Source organism: Brachionichthys hirsutus, chromosome 10 (assembly GCF_040956055.1).
Source record: "Brachionichthys hirsutus isolate HB-005 chromosome 10, CSIRO-AGI_Bhir_v1, whole genome shotgun sequence".
NCBI lineage: Eukaryota > Metazoa > Chordata > Actinopteri > Lophiiformes > Brachionichthyidae > Brachionichthys > Brachionichthys hirsutus.
In genome coordinates, this window is record NC_090906.1 from 5,394,147 (window position 1) to 5,400,377 (window position 6,231).

Genomic DNA, 6,231 nt, shown 5'->3' on the forward strand with positions numbered 1-6,231 from the left:
TATTGCAATAGTCCTAAAATAAAATGAGTTAGAAAGGTCATCATGAAAGTTTTATTAAATGACAAAATAACTAATAGCAGCTCAATTAGAACTGAATTACAGATAAAACAAACAATAATAATATTGTATCTAAAATACTCATCACTGCATGGGAGTAGTATAAAATAACAAATGGAGTGATCTGGAAGCAGGGGTCTGCACTCTTTTCTATTGCATTATGTTTTTTATTTATTATTTTCATGAACATGCTTTCTCAACTTTACACCTTACACACACACACTTTCAATATTTTTAACATTTAGATTAGAAAAGAGCAGATAGAAGAATTTAATTCTTATGTTTGAATCAAGAAATGCTAACTAACCCCAAACACATCCTGTGAACTTGGTTGTGGACAGAAGTGCGACATGTTTTACCTGTAACTGCATCCAATAGAACTCCAAATAGTAGAAACACATTACAGGTACACATCCCTGCAACAATCCTTAAACTTCAGCTTGAGGAGAAACTTTTGTTGAGGCGCAGTAAAGCTATTTCAGTTGTTTTTATCTTCAAAAACTGCTGTGCTTGTAAGTTTTACTTGTTCTAACACCCAAAGTGGCACCGAGTCAATCTTAATACTGTACCGCGGTTATCCTTTGTTGTGCAACAAGAAGGTGGCATGAGAAAAAAATATGCAGTGGTAATTTGAATATGAATTGATTTTTGTATTTGCTGCCACGACTATTCATTTCAAAAACAACATTGCATGTTTTTGAGAGCTGTTCCTCGGTAACTGCTGAACACGTAAATGCAGGATGACAAATCAGCAAAGACAACTATTTAAATCGAAGTGCAACTGAGCATCCATGCACAAACTGGCCTACAGTTTGCAGCAACTCAGTACTTGGAGGTTTGTAATTGCGGTAAAGGGAAAGATTTAAGTGTTTCCATTTCAAATTAACAGCCCTCATCAAACTGATGTGAGAATAAGGCTGTATATTTAAAAAAAAGACTGAAGTACTGGAAAATTATAAAAAGGTTTGGACGACAGTGTCTTTGGGACTATTTCTTTATGTAAACATATTTCTACTGATATGTTGCAGTATTATGATAACGTTAACGGGAGTATACCTCACCTCCACTGTTTCTGTAGTAACTAAACGGACAGCTTTATTCCCCACCTCTCCATGCCCATGGGTCCCCACACCTGCACACCTGTTGCTGCTTCCTTCACCAGCCATCGTGTCACGCTGCTGCGCCTCGCTTCGTCTTTAGCGTCCGTGTGCAACAGAGCCGACACTTTGCCTGCTGGCTTTCGTCAAGTTGTCCAGGCTTGTCTGTTTTCTGCGTCTGTTTCTACATGCTTGTTGGAATCCTCCAATCTGGATTCTGATTTAGGTTTGAGTTGATAAGAAAATAAAAATCCAAAACTGGTAAAAGAGTGACAAAATGTGAAAGTGCAGTATATTTATTAATTCCTCATGCGGTACTCATCCTAGTGGCTCAGTGACTCTCAGTGAGAGCGCGGGATGGGGGGGGGGGGGTCTGTGTGCACCTGTAGTGTGATTTGGATGAGCCAGTAGATAAATGTCTTAAGCTGCTATCTTTCGAACCTAATCTGATCAGGCCACCGTGATAAGTCCCCCTTGTTTGCTTAACACATCTGCAGCATTAGAAGCGCCTGCTGGGATTCGCCTTCTTCATTACCAGGCAGAGAGGAGGAGGTGTGGAGAAGATCAGTGATTAAGCTCATCAAACATTCATTAATAAACCAGACATTTTCCATCTTCCATTTACTTTGTATTTTTTAAATTCAAGCAGTTCTCAAGTGCATGGCTAGCCACACATATATTGTAACATGTGCAACTTTTTTTAACACAAAGAATCCATTGCTATTCTGTAACTCTTATTCTGGCTTTATTCATTGAATTCCAGTCAATAAATGTACTGTATATGATGGACGTAGTGATGGAGGGCATGAGAGTGGCTGGTGTTGTGGAGGACGATGCAAAGGACAGGGTGAAGTGGAGAACATTAATTTGTTGTGGCAAACCCTCATGGGACAAGCTGAAAGTACAGTAGATATGATCAAGGCTTTAAAAAATATGGACCACAGAGCAGACAAAAGGCCGTTTAAGTGTTCACTCATTTATCACATAGGCACGAGGTCATATCGGGCAACAGTAGCTTGATTGGTAAAAGAGAAATCAACTTAAGGGGTCATTCAAGCAGATGGAGAGCGTGAGAATGGCAGAACGCTGACGTGGTGGTGACGATGATCTGGAAGGAGACACACAGCTTATAACACAGTAATAATCAATGATGGCCTGTTTTGCTGGACACAGTTTAATTACATTTACAAAGGAGTTTTAGAAAATGCAGAGCAACAACAAAAGGCATGAAAGGAATGCGCCCAAAGAATGTAAAAAGAAAAGTGGTGCAATGAATAGAAAATGTAATGACAGGAATGTGGGAAAGAAAATGTGCAGCCAAAATACTTAATATGAGCAGTTGCTCTGATGATGTGATCATAACATGTTTAACTGAGCAGCAAGTTCAAAGTGCTGGTTATTGAGAGATCACTTTCTTTTATGATTTATTGGTTTTAAGGTCATTCATGACTTGAATCTAAATGAAATGGAAAATTCCTCATCCGAGGCCCCTTGCTTTTGACTTCTCCAGAGATTTTTAATCACCTTGTTTTTTCAATGTGAAATGTTAAAAGCTCATCTTATATTTATGTTCATTCTGATTGATCACATATGCATGTAACATAGTATGAAAAGAATCCATTGTGCGTCACAAGGACACTGCCTCCTCATCCTGCACTATTCATGAGTGCACAAGGGACCCTTTAAGATGGGAGGGCTGAACATGAAAGGAAGCCACACTGATTGTAAATATACTAACAGCATATGGATCATTTTCAGTGTGTTTTTTAGAATGATATATTTCGGGATTGCATTTTCAGCAGATTGGAGGATGTTCCTGCCGGCTGCTTTGCTTGCTCTTCTGCGTGTTTCCAGCTGAGGGCTAAGTGGAGACTCAGCTAATTACCCAGTTTACACCACAAATGTAATTACAGCCCTATGGGAAGTTACATGTTGAGTGTGCACTCCACACTGAATGGGAGGAAGAGGGTGTAGCGGCCCCTTCCTGGGTGTGTGTTGTGTGTGTGTGTGTGTGTTGGGGGGGGGGGGTTATCACGTTTACCATTTTACAGTAAGACTACCAGTAAGTGTTTTGTAAACTGCTGTAGCTCATTAAATTAAAATAGCAACAGTGACTAAGTTCTTTGCAAATAGTGAGCACACATTTATCTCTAGTGATGATGATGAATATATTTATTAGATAGAATGTTAGAGTACAAGTACAGTCAAACACCCTGTCTGAGGAGCATTTAAAAAAAAAGCCCTTGCGGTCTTGTTTCCGTTGAAAGTCCTTAAAGTGCTAAGCCTCCGATTGCTTATGCTGTTTTCAAGCAATATTTCTGTTGGTACCTGCTGTTAACGGAGTTGACCCCCCCCAAAAAAAAACATTATTGATGAATTGCTAACATTGATAACTTGACAAAGGTTGCCCTCGGCAACAATCAACCACCTGCTCTACACGGCTGACATCAAGCTGAACGCCAGAAATGAGCGAGAAACCCACTCACTGCTCCACACAGCCAAGAGAGACCGACAAGGGGAAGTGGGCGGGGCTGACAGACGGGACGCAATGAAAATCAAACGCAGTAAAAGTACCAATCCTACTACAATTCAAGCTGTCTTTGTTGGAACCGTGCAACTTAAATAAAATAAAAAATGTCACTAATGACGCAGAAACTCACCTCAGTCCTGAATCAGTCTTTAATCCCGGCACTCTGAAGTTACATTTCTCTTATCAATCTATCACTAGAACTGTTCATTTGCTTTGGAGCACTTTGTAAACCTTTATGGAAAGACTCCCTATTGCTAGAAATATATAGTAGTAGCTCAACAATAGATAAAAGACACGGTGCTGCCAGCCAACCGTCATTCTTGTGGTGGTTAAATTCTAGTAGCTAGTGAGTAAGATGATAGTTTAACATGCTGACTGATAAAAGGGCAAAAGAACAAGACCTGAAATGTAACTGAATTAATAGCTATTAATGCGAGAGTGTCTTGATCTCCACAAATAATGAATCTGCATTGATTGTAATCATGAACATCTTCAAATCCTATTTTTAACACCGCTCTTGTCATATAGAAATAGCGACAAATTATTAGTAAGATCCCAAAGCTTGTATACGGCAGGTTCATATTTGATTAAGCATTCAAACACCCACATTCAGAGGAGGACATAACGGAATGTAACTGTCTTATTATTGAAGTTTCAGTACCTGGTATCAGATTTTTTTTTTTAAACACGGAGTTTGAATTTCATAAATCTCCCTCCCACTGGGACGCGGCTAATCACAGACGTACTACATCTCTGCAGCTCGTTATTTAGCCACATGATCCATGCATAAAGCAGTGAGCCACAACGCCACAGATACAATAAAGACAAGATGCCTGGAGGTGATGATTGAAGAAACTTTGCAACCTTGTATGAAATTAGATTCCAAAGACAAATAGTGAACTCTTTTATTAAACGGGGGATCGGGGAGTCGAGGCTGTCAGAGAGGAGGTAATGTGTAAAAAATGGTCTTTCCCCTCCTTCTGCTCCTGTATTAACCTCTTGACAGTCAGTTTGGAGGGAGTTCGACCTCCACTCACATTTAGAGTTTGAGTGCGCGTGTCATTCATAATCACGTACACAAAGAACGTCCAATCATCGCTTTTCACCTCGCCGTTGTCTGTCTCTCTTTTATCATCACAGCCTCCAGTCTCCTTTTTGCCTGCTGAAGAGCTCATGAATGCCACTCAAGCAAAACAGCAAGATATAAAAAACAAAATAGAAAGTATAATGATGATGGCGAACAATACCGATCAAAAGCCTCCTGCTACTGAACATGATGTGTAAAATCTGCAGCAGCACCTTTTAAAGAGAAGAGCATGAGAAATATAACTATCCCTGCAGGGAAAGTTGCTCTGGATTTCATGTTGCTTCATTTGGATGGTTCAGGCGCATCCCAACATATTACTGAAAGGTTGTACTCAGACAGGATGCATCCTGCTCCGATTCAAACGTCTTTTCTTCTGTGCTGACCGCTTCTTCTTATTGCTTCCGACTTTCCATCTCGTAGACCTCTCCATTTCTGTTGGCAAATGGAAAAGACAGCTTTATTTAGAGGGACGCCCTGCAAGAAATTGAACCGAGTAGCAACAAAGGCTGAGCGTAGAGGTGTCTTGTCGTTTTCACTAGCAGTTTGCCCGTAGTGTTTGTGTCTTACATTCATGACGCTGCAAGAAAAGCTTTTTCACAAGGGCAGGGGCCGACCGGCAAAGTTTCACTGCTGAGGAGAAGCCCGTCTAGGAATTTTCAGTGCTGGGAACATTACAGATATTATTGGCAAGCTTATCAAAAAGGGACTAAATGAATTAATTGCCCAATAAAAATAGGTATCAGAATTCTTTATGACAGATGAAACATTACTGGGAGCACCAGCCCTCTAATCTCCTCTAAGTGTGTGCCCCCCCCTCTTTTAAAATCAACTTCCTGTGTAATACCATAACTGAGATTCTCTGTGGTTGGTTTGTCTTCAGCCTAATTAGAATCACTCGTTCCTCACTGCCTTATGCCAAGCCTTCTGCTATTGAGGTGGGCTTAATCAGGCATTCCATTTCACTTAGAAACCAATGAAATTGTGAGACCTTACACAAGCGAGTTTCCATTTGAAAAAAAAAAAAAGACATCTTGCTCCGTCTGTCTGAGAAGACGCTGTTCTCTTTGTGCCCGCTTAAGAGTCACGGTAGATTATTTAAACACAAAGAAGACGTAATTGGGGGGAAGGTTATCGCATTGTAGAGGGAAAGCTGAAAGAGGCATAACAGCACGTTTCATTATGGAGAGCAGTGTGGGTTGTCTTAAGACTGTGGGAGGACATTGTGCACAAATGATTAAGTTCCTTCCTCCAGTCCCGACTGCTGACAACGAGAGAACCAGACGGCCGATACATGCCATGCAATATGGTTTGTGCTGGGTTCAAGAGCAGACTAATGCAGTAGGTATAAAATAATACTATTAATAGATCCATGTGCTTAAATTACAATCAGTATGCCTCTTATTTTCCCAAATGCTCTCACTCAGAAACTCGTAGGCTGTGAGCAGGCTGCATGCAGCAGT